A 24,507-nucleotide genomic window follows, 5' to 3' on the forward strand; every position below is an offset into this window, starting at 1 on the left:
CTTCAACTGAATATGACTCGTTGAATTAGTTCATAGAGGAGAGAAAGTATCAAATATGAAGTTGAGGGTCCCTGGACCTGAGAAGAAGAGCATAAAACATTTTATGTCACTGTTAAACGGGACTAAAATACATGATTAAAATGCTATGAATTTTAGTGATGTATGGATTTAGTAATAGTGTAATAAGTCATTAGACCTTGACGAAATCTAAAAATAGCTTCCAGAATTAACACTTGAGAATAACACTGCATTATTGTGTATCTAACTCTTTCTTTACATCTAGAACTATGTGATGAAAATCAGCAGGGAACGGTTAGACTTCTTCATAGGACTATATGGCCTGCAGGATACCACGTGCCTGATTACACCCCGGGGGTGCAACAGTAGTCAGTGACTCACTAGTACCACTTTCATCCACAGCAACCAAAGCAATGATGGGAACAGCTCTAGACTAATGTATGGTGTCCCTATAGGAACGAATGTACATAGGAATCCTACTAATCTACAATGGTACAATGGGTCAATAGTGACCAAGGCAACGGTACAATGACAACATAATGGAGATACACAAACATAAGGATTAACCTGATCCTAGAGAGTATCAGCATTATAAAGGTGGTAAATAATTGTAAACATTATTGAAATATGCATACATAATACATCAAGATGTGTAAATAATGTCTAAACATGTAAACAGTCTGCTAATATCAGTAAGGAATGTGCATAAATGCAGTGATAAAGCATATGAACTACTATTATACATTGGGCACAGTAGTAAACTGCACCAATAGGCGGCAGGAGGGCAAGGGTATTTTGACACATGATGGAAATACACCGATCAGCCATAACATTATGACCACCTGCCTAATATTGTGTAGGTCCCACTTTTGCTGCCAAAACAGCCCTGACACGTCAAAGCATGGACTCCACTAGACCTCTGAAGGTGTGCTGTGGTATCTGGCACCAAGACGTTAGCAGCAGATCCTAAGTAAGTTGCGAGGTGGATCCTCCATGGATTGGACTTGTTTGTTCAGCACCTCCCACAGATGCTCGATTGGATTGAGATCTGGGGAATTTGGAGGCTGAGTCAACACCTTGAACTCATTGTTGTGTTCTTCAAACCATCCCTTAACCATTTTTGCTTTGTGGCAGGGTGCATTATCCTGTTGAAAGAGAACAATGCCATCAGGGAATACCGTTGCCATGAAAGGGTGCACAAGGTCTGCAACAATGCTTAGGTCCGTGTCAAAGTAACATCCACATGAATGGCAGGACCCAAGGTTTGCCAGCGGGACATTGCCCAAAGCATCACACTGCCTCTGCCGTGTGATGCTTTTCTTCTTCCCATAGTGCATCCTGGTGCCATGTGTTCTCCAGGAAAGCAACTCACATACACACCCAGCCATCCATGTGATATAAAAGGAAACATGATTCATCAGACTAAGGCCACCGTCTTCCATTGCTCTGTGGTTCAGTTCTGATGCTCACATGCCCATTGTAGGTGCTTTTGGCAGTGGACAGGGGTCAGCATGGGCACCCTGACTGGGCTACACAGCCCCATACACAACAAACTGTGATGCGCTGTGTGTTCTGACACCTTTCTATCAGGACCAGCATTACCTTTTTCATCAATTTGAGCAACATTAGCTTGTCTGTTGGATCGGACTACATGGGCCAGCCTTCGCTCCCCACGTGCATCAATGAGCCTTGGCTGCATCAATGAGCCTATGACCCTGTCGCCCATTCAGCGCTTTTCCTTCCTTTTGATATGTACTGACCACTGAAGACCGGGAACGCCCCACAAGGGCTGCCGTTTTGGAGATCACAATTTGGCCCTTGCCAGAGTCGCTCAGATCCTTAAATTTGCCATATTCTTCCACCTTCTAACACATTAACTTTGAAGACAGAGTGTTCACTTGTGCCTGATGTATCCCACACACTGACAGGTGCCATGATAATGAAATGATCAGTGTCATGCACGTCACCTGTCAGTGGTCATAATGTTATGGCTGATCGGTGTAATCAACTAAATGAGATATTTAATTGACAGGAGAATGTCAGATGGTAGGACACTAGTTTACATAATAGAAAAGCTGTAACACACAGTACCCTAACACATGCCACACTAAACAATTTTAGAGGGACATTCTATAGTAGCCTTTTACTCAGTCACCTTGTAATCCACCTTACTGTCCCTCTGACAGTCCCCTGCCTCTGGTTTAGACTCACTCTGCTGATGTGGTCAAACAAGACAGACAAACACAGACAACATTATCTCAGCAATTCAAAACGACAGTATGTATCCATTAATGCTCCTGTAGTAAACAACATGTACTGCTGTAAGCTACAACTTTGTTATTGATGCCTAACGTCTTCAGCAAAAAAATATATATATTTTTGAAAGAAATTGTGAATATTCTGTGCTGGTTTCTTCTTTCTCATAATTGGTAACTAGTGTTAGAGTTAGCCGTCATCCATTGGCTGCAAAACACACAAAAATGATGTGAGAAAAACACATTTCCAAGATAATTATGTTAGCTTGATAGCTACTGGTGTTTGGATGCTACATAACTACAGTAATAAAATTCAAAGTCATGATCAGTATCTGTCATTTTGGATAGTAAATACAATGGATACAATTATGACAAAAGTAATGTAGAACTACAACCCCATGCAATGCAAAAATACAAAAATACATCGATCATCAAGTGAAAAGACAAGAGAATCGTGGAAACCCCTACTCTTTTACTGCCCAAGGGGTTTTTATCTAGCCTATATTACCTCAATATAAACCAATTTATTTTAGGCTTACTATAACACAGCTAATAAAGGTTGTAGCCACCAAAGCTTTTATCGATCCGGAACAAATCAATTTGCTTTGACTGTGACAAGATTTGAACATGGGACCTATTGGTTGCGGATCTGTGTCTCTAACCACTACACTTTTTAACAAAGGTCCATCAGTCGGTCGGTCACTCACTCAGTAAGAGACATTCGCCCTTCTTGGCCGGCTCCGCTTACACGGTCTGGCAAAAAGACCCTGGTGGAACATCTTAACAATTATATAGGTTAATTGCCAACAGGTCAGATACATGATTGGGTATAAAGAGTATCCCGAAGAGGTTGAGTGTTTCAGAAGTACAGAGGGAGAGGTGTTCACCACTCTGTGAAAGACTGCACGGGCAAATAGTGCAATACAAATTATGTCTCTCAACATAGAATTGCAAAGATTTTAGGGATCTCATAATCTACGGTACATAATATCATTAAAAGATTCAGAGAATCTCTGTACACAAGGGCGAAAACCAATTTTGGATGCCTGTGATCTTCGGGCCCTCAGGCTGTGCCACATTAAAAACAGACACGATTCTGTAGTGGAAATCATTGCATGGGCTCAGAAAAGCTTCTGAAAACCATTGTCTGCGAACACAGTATGTCACTGCATCCACAAATGCAAGTTAAAACTCTACCATGCAAAGAAGAAACCAGATATTAACAAGATCCAGAACCGCTGCTGCATTCTCTGGGCCCGAGCTCATTAGGATGGACTGAGGCAAAGAGGAAAACTGTTCTGTAGTTTGATAAATCAAAATATGAAATATTTATTTTGGAATCATGGACGCTGTGTCCTCCAGACTAAAAATAAAAGGGAGCATCCGGCTTGTTATCAGCACACAGTTCAAAACTCAGTATCCGTGATGGTATGGGGGTGCATTAGTGCACATGACGTGGGTGACTTGCACATCTGTGAAGGCACCATTAAAGCTGAACAATATTTTCAGGTTTTGGAGCAACATATGCTTCTTTTTCAGGGAAGGCCTTGCTTATTTCAGCAAGACAATGCCAAACCACATTCTACACATCTTACAACAGCATGGCTCCGTAGTAAAAGAGTGCCTGCATGCAGTCCAGACCTGTCACCCATTTAGCGCATTATGAAACAAAAAATATAAGGATACCCCGACATCTTGAGCAGCTGAAATCCTATATCATGCAAGAATGGGAAAACCTTTCACTTTCAAAACAACAGCAATAGGTCTCTTCAGTTCCCAAATGTTTACAAAGTATTGTTAAAAGAAAAGATGAAACATGCCCCTGTCCCAGCTTTTTTGAAATATGTTGCTGCCATCAAATTCAAAATGGGCATTTATGTTTCCAAAAACAACAACATTTCTCTGGTTCATCAATTTATATTTTTTCTTGCTACGATTTCAGGAACTGTCTGCAAAACACCTGAGCCAGGCTGGAAAAGCAATTTGCCAGCAAACACCCCTCTTCTATATGGGATAGGCATCAGATAGATAAGTTAAAGTTTATTTTGGCATCAGTACTAAAACTATGTGCCATTTGACTCCTGTCCCTATACAGTACAGTATGTTATCTACCAACATCCTGCACCATTACACCAGGAAAAATAATGGGTATTTGTAAATATACTTAACAAACCCTTGAAGGGTTTTCTGATCCAGAAGTAAATACCTTGCTTTGCATTTAATCTCATTTTCATGAGAGTGGCATTGTGTGTGTGTGTGTGTGGTCTTATTCAGAACTGCTGAATAAGTGGAGGCTGCAAGTCTGTTAAGTTCCTGGCACCACACCAAACAAATGCTAAATTTATCCCTGTGACACTTATATCATTGTAAATCCAACTCTAGTTTTTCCACTCAGAATACCTGCTCTTTTAAGTGCTAATTGTAGTCCTTGTCTGCCCCCTTCTGTCAGTCTTGAGACCTGCAGGCCACCTGCCCCGCCCACCCATTGCTTGAAACTGTGTTTATTAGTTGTATAATCTTTAAAACAAGGCTTCAGACAACAACAAAATGGTATCATTTTCAAATCTTTTGTTGGCTTTTCGAGTTCCATTTTAAAATTGGTTGCACCCGTGCGATCTTCTCCCAAAGAGACGCGATTTGGTCAAACAGTAATGTGGATAATTCTTGTCCTGATATCAAACTTCCTGCTTCTGTTTGTTTTGCGAGATTTCATGTGGTCGCGTGTGAGCTAGTCTCCCAGTCTCATTCACACCTCCACTCAATTAGGAAGTTACTCTGACAACAGCCTCCATTTTGCACAAAAAACCGAGGCAGTTACTGCCCAACACAATGAACATTATAAAAATGATGCGGCACAAGAGGCAAAACAACAGGGTAATCATGACGAAATTCAACACACCTGTAATATGGCATTTATGAATCAAATAAAATGAGCGCCTCCCCTTAATCAAACATATGCTGAAGACAAAATACGAGCTCAGTTCATTGCCATCATAGTGGGTGATATCACAAATGCCTTGTCCCCCTATCTGCTGACACAGACATTTTGCTTTGACTGTGTTTGAGACCTGTGGATCATAAGGTAAGGGATACCTGTCAAAGGCGTTATTAGTGGTGTGCGGTTAGTGAACACTTAGAAAAACACTGAGAATAATTGGCTCATCAGCCTCGCAGCTGTCAAGAAAAAAACACGTAACAGAAATGTTGTTGATGCTGCAACCAGATTGACTGTAGTTTTAAATGCATTATAAATGGTTGTTTTGTATGCCTAGTAGTTATAAATGTACCCTTTTAAAACCACACATTTACACCTCAAAATACATCAGCAGTAGCTCCTTGTTCTGAACGAAAGGCTTATATGTGGAAACATGGTAGTGGGTCATGGGGTGCTCTGGGCATTACTGACTCAAATGAATTCAATTAGTCAAAACGTGCTTTTCACTGAACAACTCAAAGATCTGAGACAACAAGAGTTGTAATATTATAATAACTAAACCTACCAAAGAAAAATCTAATGGGAAAAGTAAAATTTTCTCAACTAGGTTGTGAAAAAGGTGCATCCTTTAAATAATAATGGTTCAAAGAAAAGTGCTATTTTCTGTAGGCAAAAATGTGAGTAGCGTAATCAAAGATGTAAGGGGCAATAGTTTAAACATACAATCTAATGAAAGTTCTGAATTCATTGAAACAATGTTTCAAGGGGATCCAACACAAATAATGTGCTGATGCTACCAACTGAAAGACTCAGCTGCATCCATGGAAATTGTTAATCTGGAGGCCTGTAATATAATCGTGTGTTACGTGTTCTGAGGGCTCATTGAAAACAGATGGGTACTTGAACATTTGAGTTCACAAACTTCAGAAATAAGACACTTTTCTGTTTAACTGGGAATTAAATATAATTTACAAATAATTATTTAAGTTAAGGCATCTATTTCAAAACAATAGTAGTATCTCCAGAGGTAAATAATCATTCTTAATTAATTCAGATATTAATTATTAGACAGTCATATAAAAGTTAGAGTTCAGTCAATATCTCGCAAAATGTAAGAATGTAAATAGTTGTGGTTTCATCAATCAATCAAATGTATTTATAAAGCCCTTTTTACATCAGCAGATGTCACAAAATGCTTTTAAAAAACACGTGGCTTTCAACCCCAAGGAGCAAACAACAGTAGTGGCTAGGAATTTCAGTGGCTAGGAAAAACTTCCTAAGAATGCCAAAATTTAGGAAGAAATCTAGAGAGGACCCAGGCTTGGAGGGGTGACCAGTCCTCTTCTGGCTGTGCCGGGTGAACATATTAAGATAATAATTAATATATGCGTGTGGGCTGAGTCTAGAGTCTATTTAAACATAGTCCAGGTCGGAAGCATGACCAGATGGACAAGGACAGGGACCACACGGGGGAGGGGGAGGTGTCAGCACAGTGGCAGCTGAAATCGTCAGGTATCGTCTTGATCTGCAACACAACCAGGAGGAATTCGGACAGGGACAGTAACGGGTCCCCCAAACTAGGTACTCCTCAGGTTTGGGCCAGGACCTCATGCCCTCTTAAGTTCAAAACAGGACAAAGACTGGGAAAATTCAGAAAATGCCTTCCTCATATCAACAAGGATTTATAGTGGAGAAGGAAAACTTAGTGGAGAAGTGAAAAACTGTGAAGAACTGACCCTACTCCCCTAGCACAATAATGTAGCAGCGTAAGACCTTGGGACTGAGACAGGGGGTGTCCGGCAACACTGTGGCCCTATCTGGGGGAGGCCCCGGACAGGGCCCAACAGGCAGGAAATTAATCCACCCACATTGCCAAGCATCAACCAAAGGGACCCACCAACCACAACCACCCTGAATGAGGGCCGAGTATTGCCAGCAGAGTACAGCCCAATTGCACAAGTGTGCAACAGAGAGACAAAAACAAGCCAGTGACTCCGCCCCGAGAGGCATTGGAGGGAGGGCCTCCCAATGGCGATGAGAGCCCATCTGGCAAGACAGCAAAGGTGGAGGGTATCAAGCCTTTCTGATCACCTTTATGCCCATGAGCCAGGCTACACCTAATCATAGACCATGCCGTAGAGATGAGTCTTTAGTAGACGTTTGCACTGAGTTTCCATTTCTAACCTTAATTGGCAAATTGTTCCACAGTAGTGGAGCTCTATGAGAAAAGTCCCTGCCCCCGGCAGTTTTTTTTAAATTCTAGGTACAATTAAAAGGCCTGCATCTTGCGATCGTAGGATATGTGTAGGTATGTATGGCTGGATCATTTCAGCAAGGTAGGTAGGAGCAAGTCCATGTATTGCTTTATGGGTAACAATAAAACCTTAAAATCAGCCCTAAAACTAACAGGCAGCCAGTATAAGGACGCTAGTACAGGAGTAATGTGTTCAAATGTTTTTGTTCTAGTTAGGATTCTAGCAGCTGTGTGCAGCACTAATTGAAGTTTATTGATTCGTCAGGGTAACCGGAAAGTAGAGCATTGCAGTAATCTAGTCTAGAAGTAACAAAAGCATGGATTAGTTTTTCTGCATCAGTTTTTGATAAAAAGTTTCAGATTTTTGCAATGTTTCGAAGATGAAAATAAACAACTCTTGAGACATTTTCTTCAAAGGAGAGGTCAGGGTCAAGGGTAACGCCAAGGTTTTTTACAGTTTTTTGGGATACGACCATGCAGCCGTCGAGGTTCACAGTGAGATCTGCCAACAAAGCTCTTTGTTTCTTGGGTCCTAAAACCAAGACATTTTCTTTCTTCCACTCATGTCAGCATGTTTCATGTCAACATGTGATGTATTCACTAGATTCTTTAGTTGATGCTGTATTCATTATATTCCTCTGTTTGCACAGACTGTATTTTACAAAAATACTTGTGAGTGTCAGATACAAATGTAATTTAGTTTGGCTCAGATATATATATTACAGCATTTGATAAGAACCTCAAATGTATTCATGATATTAAAAAGAACATGGGCCATCAAGCAATTTAATTAACATTATGATCTATTTTCTGAGATTTCAGAAACAAATCTGTGATTAATCTTTTGAATCCGGGTATTATTTCAATAAAAGTTAGAGCACATGATATGTTACATTAGGGTATGGCACATTTCAGACTGAATGCAGCATGCTTTGAAATTATTGGAATCCATCAGAAAGGTAACTGAAAGTTAATGAAAGGGGGAGTTGTTTGAATGCGAAGTGACATTGCAATTCATTGACTCCTATACAGTAAGTATTGGACCCCAGGAACAGTACAGGGGTCTCCATGGCATTAGCTAATGGGGAGTTAAATCAGGCTGCTTTACATGATCAGCCGGTGTGTTCATTTCATACAGCAATTTACATTGCCACCATTGTAAATTTAGTTGGGAGCTCTAAAAGGGTCCCTTTCGTAATTCGTTATGAGATCCAGCAAGAATCTGCAGGTAACTTTTTTTTTTAGGTTATGCTTTTTTGTTGCAGTGCTGCAATGACTAATTTACCAGCTGCAATTATGATCCCAGGAAAGATGTTTCGGCAGAGATGAGCTGTGAGTCAAAAGGACTAATCGTATCCTCATTAGAGGATCTATTCAAGGACATAACATGCCATAACAATGTCTATGGCTCTGAAAGGAAACTATATATTACACTTAATTGAATATGCAGTATTTCCCCTTCAAGTAATGGTGAGAGAAAACCTGTTGATGGGAATACTAGAACTATGTTAAAAAGGTTTTTCTTCATTAGACTGTAATATGAAATGTGATTTTCCTACTATTTGACCATGACACAGTGGAGGACTCACATTAGAGTCCTATCATCTAAGGTGCATTAACTGTCATGATAATGGTGGACTTTTTCAGCAGTGAGATTAAAACTGACAACCCTTCGGTTTCTGTACAGATTCTGTTACCTTGAGAACACTACTGCCAACATTGCTGGCTTAAAGGAGAATTTCATTACTTGTTATGTAAATTAAATGTTATAGAAGGGTCTGAATACTTTTTTATGAACACCTATCCCTCCAGCGTTTCACCTCCATTGGGCAAAATTACAGAGTGATTGAAGAATGACAGATTGGTTTCCTAATTTCCTAATTTACCCATCCATTCATTAGGAGCACTCATTAATATTTCACAAATTGTATCTCAGTTTACCTGTTACTTTAAATGACAGAGGATTGCATGTAAACATCAACAATATTCTTAATGACCCATATAACTGTACATGATTAGTATCCTGTTGTCCACACCTCAAAGACAATCATTCACAAAGCTAGTGTGACATGTTACTGGTGTTACCATGATGATGACATAGAATTTACTTAAATCAAGATGGCTGACTGGCAATCTCAACCACCTTTCCTCAATCTCAACACCCCAAGACAAATGAGGTGTCGCTATGGCAGCGTCAGACTGAGCCTCAGCTTTAACCATGGCAGACCTGTTCAGCAGACAGGAGCAAAACTCCTTGCATCATCAAAGCTATCCGAGGGGCGACAGCAGTGACAACTACAGAATGGGAGTACCTTCAGCGGATGCGATAAAGACCAAGTGCTGAGCCGCTGGGTTAGAGAGTGAGGGGCCCTTACCAATCTTCCGACCCCAGAGCAGAGGGCATCTTCAGCTGCGAGGTCCATGAACATGCACCTGTAGTCAGATAGCAGATAAAGCCAACTGCCCCTGTTTTTCTGTTAGCCTCTATCTGTCTATGCATAGAGATTAGACTATCTCTCTCCATGTCCCTCTCATTCTGTCCCTCCCCTCTGTCTCTTGCTCTCCCCTTCCTCTACCATCCTCCCTCTTTCTTTTTCCCTCTCTGCTCCCTCGCTCTCTCCATGTTTCTCTTTCCCTTTATTTCCGTGTATGTCTGTCCCTTTCTGTACCGACCTACAAAGGCTCAGGAGGTGAACGGAGTACAGAGAGAGCTAGAGAGTTACTCCCTCTAGTGGGATGTCATAAAACATAAGTGTCAACAAGATGCAAAGAACTTTTAGCAGCCCCTCTTTTGAGCACATCAACCTCATGTAACTGCTAAAAGCCCCGAACAGAGGACGTCTAATTATCAAACCAGGATTTCTAAATAGTGCTTATTTTCCCTCAGCATTTTGTTGAATCAGAATGGAGTATCAGATGGAACTACATTGAGCTAAGAAAGCATTAGCTATAGAGCTAGAGAATTACACTGAACAAAATTATAAACGCAACACTTTTGTTTTTGCCCCCATTTATCATGAGCTGAACTCAAATATCGAAGACTTCCTCTGTGTACATAAAAGGCATATTTCTCTGAAATATTGTTCACAAATCTGTTCAAATCTGTGTTAGTGAGCACTTCTCCTTTGCCGAGATAATCCATCCACCTCACAGGTGTGACATATCAAGATGCTGATTAGACAGAATTATTATTGCAGAGGTGCGGCTTAGGCTGGCCACAATAAAAGGCCACTCTAAAATGTGAACTTTCACTGTTTTGGGGGTCCGGGGGGGTCTGAAAACCAGTCAGTATCTGGTTTGACCACCATTTGCCTCACGCAGTGCAACACATCTCCTTCGCATAGAGTTGATCAGGTTGTTGGTTGTGGCCTGTGGAATGTTGGTCCATTCTTCTTCAATGGCTGTGCGAAGTTGCTGGATATTGGCAGGACCTGGAACACGCTGTCGTATACACCGATCCAGCGCATCCCTAACATGCTCAATGGGTGACATGTCCGGTGAGTATGCTGGCCATGCAAGAACTGGGATGTTTTCAGCTTCCAGGAATTGTGTACAGATCCTTGCAACATGAGGATGTGCATTATAATGCTGCAACATGAGGTGATGGTTGTGGATGAATGGCACAACAATGGGCCTCAGGATCTCATCACGGTATCTCTGTGCATTCAAAATACCATCAATAAAATGCACCTGTGTTCGTTGTCCATAACACACGCCTGCCCATACCACAATCCCAGCTGTCCGGGTGGCTGGTTTCAGATGATCTTGGAGGTGAAGATGCTGGATGTGGAGGTCCTGGGCAAATTCTCTGAAAGGCCTTTGGAGACGGCTTATGGAAGAGACATGAACATTCAATTCACGGGCAACAGTTCTGGTGGACATTCCTGCAGTCAGCATGCCAGTTGCACGCACACTCACTTGCGACATCTGTGGCATTGTTCTGTGTGATGGAAATGCACATTTTAGAGTGGCCTTTTATTGTGGCCAGCCTAAGGCACATCTGTGCAATAATCATGCTGTCTAATCAGCATCTTGATATGCCATACCTGTGAGGTGGATGGATTATCTCGGCAAAGGAGAAGTGCTCACTAACACAGATTTAGACAGAAAAAGGCCTTTTGTGAACATAAAGAAAGTCTTCGATCTTTGAGTTCAGCTCATGATAAATGGGGGCAAAAACAAAAGTGTTGCGTTTATAATTTTGTTCAATGTAGATAGAAACCAAATACTGTTTGAATGCATGTTGACTGACACTGAATAAAAATAACCAGCAGGAAAATAACCAGCAGAAAAATAACCAGCAGTGTTATTCCAGAAAGTCCAGACACCCAGAAAACAATTCTTCCTATAATACAGTACTCTTTAACTTAAACTAAATCATCTGACACGTTACTTGTAAAAGTTCAGAAGTTTCCTTACTTGTGGTGTATCTGGTGTAAACCTAAATGGAAAATCCTCCAGACTGTCTAAGAATCACATAGAATATGTGGCATGCCCCCAAATAGCTTTTTTTGCTGTGAAGCCAGCTAGGTAGAGAAGCAGATTTGAGTGCCATGGTTCTATTCACAGACAATCAGTAACTCTATATATATGGTGTCCATTTTAGGATGTCTTCTGACCTAAAACGGACACTGTAGAGGCATGTGCATATATTTTTTAAGTGTTCTCCAGTGTTTGACCGTAAATGTGCCTTTTGAATTTGAACATAAATTGCTTTAGCTAAAATGCACATGAATGTACCAAACTGCACCTAAACAGAAAACATGTAATAGCATGTAGTGGAAAGAATTGGATCTTTCAGTCTGACAACAGTATCTGCACAAAGTTATATTACTGTATACGCCTGCCCTCCAGGTTACAAAAAAGACGTATTAATGGCCAAAATATTTCTAACTGGGATAAAATTTAGGTTCTAGGTCTACCTAGAATTTTACATCAAAATGTATAACTAGGATCAATGAACACAATAGCTGGCAGACAGTGAGTACATGTTTTATTTGGTATACAGATTCACAATGTAGGTCAAGACTACACAATGGAAGCCTGCATAATGCAGGCTCATCCTTTATTTTTCTAACATGTTGCTTTCTCCTTGTGTATAGGATACCTTTTTTAATAAAGTTTTGTTCAAATGTACAAGAACACTTTTCATTTGCTCTATGTGTGTGATAGGGTTTTCCTCAACCCAAAGCCAGGAGTTTTTTAGCGCTGTCCTTGAAACTGTGTGACCTCATTAGAAAAACTCTGGTCCCATCATAGCATGTTAAACCATTTTACAATGCGTTCAGTATGTTATTTGGTAATGTTCATGATTTTTACCTGGTTCGAAAAACACATATTAGCGGAGAATATCTACATCGGTGTTGATAGCTGTCTCATTGTGCACCAGTATTAATCTAAACAAAAGTCTTTCAATATTCAAATCATTAATCCACACTATAACATATTTTGTTGTTGACGATTCCAAATAACTTAAGTAATTAAAAAGCATTTCTTGATGAAACTATTATGCTAATGTGATTGCTAATGTGTCCTTGTTTTATGGTGATTGAGGAGTATTCAAACCGTTAATGTCATTTCAGACTCAGTGCCTTGATTCCATGAAAATCGTATTAATGAGTAATCATATTTTTTTTTTTTTTTTTAAGTAATTTTCAGAAGAAAAAAAAAAAGAGGATGAAGTTGACATGTCTTAGCTGGTAAATACATTTGAGGTTATATCATAATATTTTTTCAGGCAATATGATGAAATACATATGTATTATAGTACATACATGTGTATACGTGTGTGTGTGAAAAACTAGGTACACCCTCTGGAAAGTTTACATATTTGGACACTTGAATATCTGAGCTAAATTCCAACCACAGTCATAGATAAAGTTAACTCAATTTAACAGATTACAAAAAGAAAATTCAACTTTCAAACCAGTTATGTATTTATGATAGCCAGAAAAATGTAATACATTATCGTCTCATACAATGTCCTTTGAACATATCAGGTGCACCAAAACTGGACTTGGACTGTCCAAAAGATTAGAAACTTAAAGATTAGGAACTTGATCTTATGTGGGTGCTTGGTAACACAAGGCCTATCTCTGGCCCCTCAGAAGGAAGATTTATTTATTTTATGGGAATAATTGATGCCCATGAGTCTGGGAGGGGTTACAAAGCCATTTCCAAGCAATTCGATGTAAATTAGTCCATTGTCCACTGACTATAAACAATCCACATAGGTCATTCCACTGAATTCAGTCCAACAGCAGAACAAAAGATGCTCATAGCATTGTCTATGTGCCCCAGGATAACATCAAGGGATATACCGGTCTATCTTGCCACAATCAATGTCAAAGTTAATGGGTCAACTGTCAGAAAGAGCCTGTACAAACTCAGACAACATGGGAGGTAAGGAGGGACAAAGCCTTTTGCACAAAAAAATCCAAGAAAATCCACAACAATGTCTTCTGAACAATTGATTCAAAGGCAGAGTGTGCCACAATACCATGTTTGACAAAAACAAAACACTGTTTTTCAACGGAAGAACCTTATATCAACCAAAATGCGTGGCCAAATTTACATTATGCGTTTGTTCTGCTTTGCTGCCTTCTGGACATCATTAAATCAACCATGAATTCCCTATTTACCAAATAATGCTTCAGGAGAATGTGAGGCCATTCATCAATAAGTTAAAGCTGAACCAAAGATGAATCTTGCCACTGGACAATGATACAAAACAAACAATCAAAACTACAAAGACCACAGGAACATTTGTAATTATTTAGCCGACAATATCCTCCAGGCTGTGTAGGGGCTATTTGATCAAGAAAGAGAGTAAAGGATTCCTGCATCAGATGACCCCCAAACATAACCCAACTGAGATGGTTTGGGATGAGTTGGAATGCAGAGTGAAGTAAAAGCAGCCATCAAGTGCTCAGCATATGTGAGAACTCCTACAGTACCTTTGGAAAAGCATTCTAGGTGACTACCTCATGAAGCTGGTTGAAAAAATGTTAAGAATTTGCAATGTCATCAAGGCAAATGGTGGCTTCTTGAAAGAGGCCACAGTATGAAATGTATTTTGATTTAACACCTTTTGGGTTACTATACACTCACCTAAAGGATTATTAGGAACACCATACTAATACTGTGTTTGACCCTCTTTCGCCTTCAGAACCGCCTTAATTCTACGTGGCATTGATTCAACAAGGTGCTGAAAGCATTCTTCAGAAATGTTGGCCCATATTGATAGGATAGCATCTTGCAGTTGATGGAGATTTGTGGGATGCCCATCCAGGGCACAAAGCTCCCGTTCCACCACATCGCAAAGATGTTCTATTGGGTTGAGATCTGGTGACTGTGGGGGCCATTTCAGTACAGTAAATTCATTGTCATGTTCAAGAAACCAATTTGAAATGATTCAAGCTTTGTGACATGGTGCATTATCCTGCTGGAAGTAGCCGTCAGAGGATGGGTACATGGTGGTCATAAAGGGATGGACATGGTCAGAAACAATGCTCAGGTAGGCCGTGGCATTTAAACGATGCCCAATTGGCACTAAGGGGCCTAAAGTGTGCCAAGAAAACATCCCCCACACCATTACACCACCACCACCAGCCTGCACAGTGGTAACAAGGCATGATGGATCCATGTTCTCATTCTGTTTACGCCAAATTCTGACTCTACCATCTGAATGTCTCAACAGAAATCGAGACTCATCAGACCAGGCAACATTCTTCCAGTCTTCAACTGTCCAATTTTGGTGAGCTCATGCAAATTGTAGCCTCTTTTTCCTATTTGTAGTGGAGATGAGTGGTACCCGGTGGGGTCTTCTGCTGTTGTAGCCCATCCGCCTCAAGGTTGTGCGTGTTGTGGCTTCACAAATGCTTTGCTGCATACCTTGGTTGTAACAAGTGGTTATTTCAGTCAAAGTTGCTCTTCTATCAGCTTGAATCAGTCGGCCCATTCTCCTCTGACCTCTAGCATCAACAAGACATTTTCGCCCACAGGACTGCCGCATACTGGATGTTTTTCCCTTTTCACACCATTCTTTGTAAACCCTAGAAATGGTTTGCGTGAAAATCTCAGTAACTGAGCAGATTGTGAAACACACCGGCCCGTCTGGCCCCAACAACCATGCCACGCTCAAAATTGTTTCTTTCCCATTCTGACATTCAGTTTGGAGTTCAGGAGATTGTCTTGACCAGGACCACACCACTAAATGCATTGAAGCAACTGCCATGTTATTGGTTGATTAGATAATTGCATTAATGAGAAATTGAACAGGTGTTCCTAATAATCCTTTAGGTGAGTGTATAATTCCATATATGCATTATTTCATAGTTTTGATGTCTACACTCTTCTTCTACAGCGTGGAAAATAGACAAATAAATAAATGCTCTTGAATGAGTTCACTGATGAGCCAAAATCTTTTGACCACTCTCAGTTGAAGTGAGTAACATTGATCATCTTCTAACAAGGGCTCATGTCAAAGTCTGTGTAGATTAAAGGGTAAACGAACAATCAGTTCGGGTAGTCAACATGTTGGATGCAGGAGACATGGGCAGGAAACACACAACCTGCCTGATATAAGAGCGGTGTCTTTGAGATGCTGTGATGCTGTGGGCAATGTTCTGCTGGGAAACCCTGGGTCCGGGCATTCATGTGGAGCTCAATATGACATGTGCCACCTACCTAAACATTGTTGCAGACCAGGTACACCCCTTCATGGCAATGGTATTCTCCATTCAGCAGGATAATGCACCATGCCACACTGCACACATTGTTTGGTAATGGTTTGAGGAACATGATGAAGAGTTCAAGGTGTTGCCCTGGCCTACAAATTCCCCAGAACTCAATCTGATTGAGCATCTGTGGGATGTGCTGGACTAACAAGTCCAATCCACAGCCGGCTCCACCATGCAACTTACAGGATTTGAAGGATCTGCTGCTGATGTCTTGATCCCAGATACCACAGGACACCTTGAGGGGTTTGTAGAGTCCATGCCTTGAGAACCAATAGCCAAATAGGCAGGTGGTCATAGTGTTTTGGCTCATCACTGTATATACAGTACATCAGGTCTTTGGGATTCATTAAGTTTACAATTTTACTTTAGAAAATACAGACAAATGATATCAAGAGAATTCTAGACCCTGGAGCTAGTACTTGGTTGCACAGCTTTTTCCTAAGATAACCTTGAAAGTGTTTCAGTTACAACATATTTATATGTCTGTGGGCACACTAAGGCTTTTTAAATGCAGACACGAAACCTTCTCCGGAGAGGACCATTAAATGGGCATTTCCTTGGTCTGTAAAGAAGTGCTGTGTCAAGCGGGACCATCACTAGGCGACCAGAACTGTCAATCAAATAATCTTGGTCTGCATTTTCACAAGCCCTCTGCCTGGCAGAGCAATCTCCCCTTAAAAGTGTTTATTACAGTTTGCAAATACTGTGACTTACCGAGGTATTTAGTAGAAATAAAATGCATTTTGATACCCTACCATAAAATAAAATACAAATTTTAAAACTGAAAGAAAACAAGTAGCACATCGGCCTCAATGTTTATATCGGTCGGGGAAACTGTTGAACATTCTATGCCAGAGGAGTACTATACTGTCTGGATTGGTATAGATGCTTCTGATGCATACTTTTTTAAATGTCTGAAAGGTTTTTTATTGTTGCTATCAATATGCTACTGTAGCAGTGTTATGTGTGAGGAGAGAAAAAGGCCTTTTTCTAGCCATAAACAAGCTGACTGCATCGCCTTTCCACTGGCATTTTGGCCCATTTTCAGGAGCAAACTGCTTAATTCCTCAATTGTAGAGAGGTGCCCTTCACCAACTGCTGTTTTTAGCTCTCATCATGAATTTTGGATGAGATTCAGATCTGGATCACTGGCCACTCCAGAAAAGTACAGCATGTGTTGTTGTCCTGCTGGAAGCCCAGCTTCCTTCAACAGAGATGTTTTGAACAATGGGTTGAACAACTGAATCTAGAACACCTTGAAAATCTGATGATTCTCATTGTACACAGGGTGAACTTCTCATCTAACCGTCGGCAAACACAGGATAAGATACAATAAATCCTGATTGAACTTTTCCCACATAAAATGTTCTACAGGCCAATTAAATATTAATTCATGGATTTTGGCCACCGGTTGTAAAAGAGTTCAGCTAAACCAGGTCCTCAAAAATGACAATGTTTGCCCTATGCTGTGAAAACCAGTCACTTTGAAACTTGGCTAACATAGATGTGATACCAATTCTATTAATAGATTATGTAAATATAAACAACATACATACACATAATATTACACATCCAGACCAAATTGGTGTAGGACTAAGTTCAATATTGCACCCTTCGTAGGAGCTTGGTTAAAAAAAACTTTCACACTGATAAATACTAATCAAAGTTGACAAGAAAATAACATATTTGCAGTTGTACCAAACAAGCACAGAAATTCTAATCAAAACTAAGTGGGCACTGTATGTGTGTAAATTGCAGTTTAGTGCCAACCTGCCATTTAGAAGTGTGAAAAACAGTATTATTGTGTGTGGGAAAATATGACTGCCCATTTGTCATCCCAAAATATAGCCGGGGCAGGGAATGTGAGCCATATAGGGTAGCTTTCAGAGTCTAGAAATGTTTGAGCAGGTTAATAACACTTGTATTCTTGTTCCAGCCACGGTTAGGTTTGCCGCCATCTTATCCCCTTCTTGTGGGTCTTGTGTGCCGCCAAAATAAGCTGATCCCTTGTCACTTGCATCCTGGAAATCTTTCTGAGTAAAGGTTAGAAAAGGAGCTGCTCTGGTGCCATTAAAAATACACAACCTGCCCGATGTGAATCGCCGCCTGTCTTCCAGACCAGGAGATCGTTGCAGGAGCTCCAACACACAGGTAAGTCCTTGGGCAATTAGCTCTGCAAACCTTCTGAACTGTTCAGGTATTAAAGTCTCGCCCCAACATTTCAGGTGGTGTTTGGCTTTGTGTTTGGCAAGGCAATGCCTCAAATCTCATTTCAATTTGTCTATGGTAAGCAGTCATTTTCTAAGCCTACTAGGCAAGGCACATAGGGATTTGGGCCAAAAGTATATCAAGTACCTTAGAAAAGGACGCTTAACTACCCTGTACATTAAGTGTTTCCACACTTTTCCTCCATTGTTCTCACTTCACAACATCCAATTAAATGATCACCAGTTTCTAAATATCTGGTCGAATTTTGTGTATCATTTCCTAGAAACAGGGGTGGTTCAACTCCCCCATTTGGCTCCTCTTACCCCACTTAACCCCGTCTGCATTTCTAGTGTGCAGAGAATAGCTTGACACATGAAAACAGTTCTAAGACCACCGCTTCAATATCAACGCTACAGAGCTGTGCTTTTTTTGCTCTCTTCATGCTAACCCCTCTCGATGTGAATAATAAAACCTGCAGTGTTTTCTTCATCTCTCAACTTGTGTATATGTCTTTGTAGCCCTATAGCCAGACACAAGCATAGATGTCTTGCAGGCTTCTCTTACTTCAACATAAAAAGCTAATCCAATGACAATAGCCCACAATTCAAACCAACCGCAAAAGCGAGCTTCACAGTCATGCTTGACATGCTTTTTTATAAGGAATTGTTTTCAGCAGGACTTAACTGTTAGAACACGCCAGACCCCCATCCCAAATTTGAGACAGTTGAGCAGACTTGTTGGATCCAAGTGTCTTCAAAGGGCAAATGTCTTGGGACGCAATTTGTTTCATTTTTCTCATGCCTCCCTCCCATTGATACTTTGTTGTAACTTTCTCTAACACAATTTTATGTTTTTAGACAGTTCACTCGAATTACATTATCCTACATTTACATTATTTTCATTTGTGGACTTTGCCCACCTACACAAGTACCTTAACTTTAATTCTATATCCCATCCATATCTCATCCAAAAGCACAACAGTTTTCCACCAGAGAAGGCTGAGATTCAGGTTAAAACAATAAATACCAAAACCAACGAGTCTTGAAGAACTCAGGGCCAGTCAGAAGGAAAAGAAAAAAGTCAAAAGGGAAAAAAATGACCAGAAAAGTCAATGTCTCCAAAGGAGGACGTGATGGGGGAGCCAAACAAAGTCAGGCAGAAGCATATTATAAAGGTCTTTACTATGTCCCAAATGGCCCCTTTTTTCTTACGTAGGACGCTACGTTTGAGCCCTAAATGAGTGCACTAAATAGGGAACGTGATGAGATTTGGGACACATCCCAGCTGTACAGCCACCACACGAAAAGGTGTTGCCATTACTTACCTCAGTCCAAGCTTGAGTAGAGTGATATTGATGGGCCATATTGACAGGGCCTTACCATCCGCCTGTGTGGGGATGATTTATTTGGAAGGGGAGAGAAATCTCAAGCATTGCTGCCTCCCTTTTCAGTGACTTCACTCACCCAGGCCTTACACTTGTGATCTACTGTATTTCTTCAACAACTCCCACACCTGCTAAGAAAGTCAGAACATTCAGGGATCTATAGAAGATCCTCTCTCTCCTTGTCGTATTCCGTCTTTCCCTTCCTCTCTCTCTCTCTCTCTCATCTCTTGGTATTCAGGCCGATCAGGAGGTCCACAAAAAACCTGGGCTCGGGTGAAACAAGAATTCAAGATTTGGTGTAGTTGCCATTTTGAAGGATTTTGTGAAAAGAGGGAGATCGAAAGGGAGAAAGACAAAAAAGATGTAAAGACTTTCTGTAGACAAATGGAAGTCTGTATGCCAGGACAATGTTTCCCCTCAGAGTCAATTATAGTGGTGGGCATCACAAATTAAACAATTTCTAGCTACACATCACAGTTAATCGTCCTCAAATCCATGCCAATTCATAATAAACCAAAGCAAATAATTATCTCATTGGACTACACAGCCCAGATTATCAGACCCTGTAGAGACCAGTTTAGATAGAACACAATTTCTTCATTCACTGACGTTAGATACACTGGCAAGTAATTTCTACGTATACTTGAAATAATGAAATAATATACAATCGGTGACTAACTCCAGATCTTCACAGAAGGAATCTGACGTATATGTGATGTGAATGATATTTCAATTACGCCATGACCTTGGCTCCTCTTTTGTAATCATGTCCCATAATAGTCTATTATCCATGGTTTGAACATGTTTTTCACGCTCGATTATTAAACAGGATTTCAAGGCTCAACGGGAGGGATTTCACCCTGCGGCGACAAATGAAGCGGAGAATTGAGAATTGATTTCTTATTTACCCATAGAAAAACACACAAGTTCCCAGCCAGATCGAGACAAAAAAAAATAAATCAATCTTTGGAAAACACATGAGAACTTGATCCAAAAAGCTCTCATTTGTCATATTTCATTCTGGTTGGTTTGCGCGTGGAAAAAAAGCACTGGTGCCATAACTGGCTTTTTCCTTTCAGCTGTTTTGTTTGGCTTTGCATTGGCTGGTTTTCTCTTTAGTGAGTGAGCTAATCATATAGGGGAGGATTCAGATGCTGTATTGTAGAATCGGCTTCACACTCAGTCTGAATTACAAACAGAGGATTCCAATATTTTTGTTCAAGCCTATATGACACTGACCTGACACCCACCTGCTGTCAATCCATATACATACAAAGTGACACACAGACACCCCTGCTAACACTTCTGGTCCCTTACACAGAGAGAAAAAACACACACAGCTGCCTGCTGACACCACTGCACACGCAAACACACTGACACACGCGGCTGTTGTAATTCAGGGTCAGTAAGATGTAACGATTCAGTTCACCGGCATGTTTTCCACTCTCTATAACCGGTGTGAAGCCAACATAAGCAGGTGTTTTCTGCTGCAGAGCTCTGTTACTAAGAAAAGTCCACCCCTTCATTTCTAGATTGAAAAATACAAACTTTAACCCAAACTCAAATAAGACAAACCATGCCAACTTCATTATTTTCCAGGATTCAATCTTTTGGAGTATCTGCCATGGTGTGTCTGGAACATATGCCTCCTCCTCTTGTATATCTGCATTCACTTGGTGTCAGATTCAACAGATCTTACATCATGATTTCTTAAACACAGATAATCAGTTGATCTACAGTGGGCATAGAAAGACACTACCCCCTTTCAAAATGTTTACCATTTGTTGCCTGAAATAAAAACGTATAAAATCAGATTTCCAGGTTTCTTTACAGACAGTAACCCACAATATCCAAGTGAATAGAAAATATAAGAAGTCTGTAAGATACAGTATTTAGAATTGCAATTGCAGACTTGCTGAGGTATAACCAATCACCTTCCAGACCACAAAATCAAGCTAACTGGCTTCCAACTGTGTAGTTCAGACTACAAGCAGTTGTTCATAGAGGACTACACAGCTTAGTAGTGCAATTCAAAGCAAATAATCCACCATGGGCAGAAAGGTACTTTGAAAAGATCTGAGAGCTTTAGTTGGGCAAAGGCAAAAGTTGGGGGATGAATAAAAAAATATTTCAAAAGCTTTGTCTTTCCACTGGTGTACAGATAAGGACATTATTTAGAATTGGAAGGCATTCAGTATGGCACCAACCCAGACCTTGCATAGATCATGTCATCCCTCTAAACTGGATGACCCAGCAAGGAGGAGACTGATCCGAGTGGCCACCGAAAAGCAAATGGCAACTTTGAAGGAGCTTCAGGCCTTAATGGCAAAGAATGGTCAATGTGTGGATGTGACCCCAATATCAAGTGCTTTACAAAACTGGTGTCTATGGGAGGATGCAAGAAGAAAAAAAAACACTCCTCATAAAAAGCAACATCATTTGTCATTTGAGTTCTGCCCAATAGTACAAGTGTCAAAGCTATCTGTGGTCAGATGAGACCAAAACGTAACTTTTTGGCCTGAATGCAAAACGAAATGTCTAGAGAAAATCCAAAACCTATTTCCATCTAAAGAACACCATGCATATAGTAAAGCACAGTGGTGACAGCATCCTGTTGTGGGGGTGATTCTCTTCAGCAGGGGCTGGAGGATTTGTCAAGATAGAAGGGGAAGTGTACAGTGCAAAATACAAACATATAGCCCTGTGCCAGGAAGTTGTAAATGGATAGATTGTTCAATTTTCAACATGACAATTACCCAAAGCACCACCAAAGCAACTTTAAAGTGGCTGATGGACAAGAAGGAGAATGTAATTGAGTGGTTTAGTCAGAGTCTTGCCCTAAATCCTATCGAATGACTTGAAGAGTGCAGTTCCAAAGCCATCACCATGCAATTTGACTGAGGTTGAACAAATCTGGAATGAAGAAAGGGCAAATATTGCTCAGAATTGATATGCTATTTTTTGAAACATATTCAAAGAGACTCATGGCTGAAATTAAAGTCTACACAAAATATGGTTCCACCAGAAATTTTTTCAGATTTTACTATTCACTTGGATATTGTGGGTTACTGTGTGTAAATAAAGATGGAAAAGGTCAGATATTATGTGGTTTCATTTCAGGCTTTAAAGCAACCAAAGGTGAACATTTTGAAAGGGGGTGTTGACCATCAATACCCACTGTATATACAAGCCACACTTTGTGATATAATGTATTGATTTGCACCCCAAAAAGTAACCTGATAGCTGTCCATTGTATTTACCAAAGACAATTAGCCCTCATTCTAGTTTAGGGCAGTCCAAATAAGATGCACAGCTTGGCAGGATGTGATTAAAAGGAATTTTAAATTGTAAAAATGTGTTTCAGAAATATCAAGAAAAAGATTTCTCTAAAAGCACATTTGAAGAGTACCTGCAAGCACAAAGACGTCCAACAAATTTACAACAATGTGAACTAACAAGGAACTTGACACAGACAGATAGGAGAAATTGACTTTTCATACCCATCTTTAACTTTGAATTAAACCACAGAGAAGATCTAAGCTCCTTTCTGACATGCATAAGTGAATTGCCATGGGATAGTAGTACTTTGACAAGCTCTTTTTGTGATTTCAGTTTGACTTTAATCACTTAAAAGTCAGGGTGCTGTCGGCATACTAAATCTCATCTGGCATTCACTCTTTTCAGGAAACAGTGAAACTTTTATGTCAAAAATGTATGATCTCAGAGTAAAAAATGTAATTACATTATATTTAAGAACATAGTCATTAGATACAGTATGTCATGACATAATTTATAGGAACGCTGAGCAGCAAGTTGCACATTCCAAGCAATCTAAGAACTAATTTGAATATGGTTGCAGATATTAGGCCTAAGGTACTAAGGTACTCTGAGCGATTAAAATCCAGGGAAGGTAAGCTGACAAGCACGAACTCTAAACTGCTAGGAACCAATTTTTCTCTGTATCTTTAAAAGCTAGTGTTAGGCATTTATCTCCAATCCAACCTCCATTCCCTGGACCTTCAAATAAATACTCCCACAGCATTTAAATAAAATTTCCCAAATCCCCCAAAAAGATATATAATAATCAGCTATAGCATCTTTAAAATGCCATGCATCAACATAAAAAACTGGCCCCCATTCCTACCGCCACTACTTCTTACCCACACATTCCTCCTGTTCGCTCCTAACAATGTGAAGGGCTGAACTAAAAAACTGTGGGTAAATCCTCCATGAGAACAAGATCAATTTTTCATGAATGGGTCCCAGGCGTTTTTAAAAGGGAGGCAGGGAATGGAACGGAGCGTGGTACACTTTCAGGGAGTCTATGAATAAAAGAAAAGCTCACCCATGAGCATGCTTAGACAACAAAACACAAAGCTGTCTGGATTTCATGGGCAACAAACATGAATAATAATGAGTATATTATTAAACACTGACGACTACTTGTATATAAAATGCAGTGGGCCCTTTTTTTTTTTTGTCTTTGTATTGTGTTGTTGTCGGAAGAACACAAACTGACAAGGACACAGCCTCCAATAACCACATGATATTGACTAAAATATCCACAAATATAAGTGATCTCTTTCAAGTCATGTCGTTTGATGTTTTAATAGATATTACGATGAGAATCTTTTTGGCATTTACGTCACAGTGGCATAGCTACAAGACAATGTAATGTTAACAGGGCCAAACAAGGTCTTGCCGACTTCTTA

This window comes from Esox lucius, chromosome 9 (genome assembly GCF_011004845.1).
Source record: "Esox lucius isolate fEsoLuc1 chromosome 9, fEsoLuc1.pri, whole genome shotgun sequence".
Classification (NCBI taxonomy): Eukaryota; Metazoa; Chordata; class Actinopteri; order Esociformes; family Esocidae; genus Esox; species Esox lucius.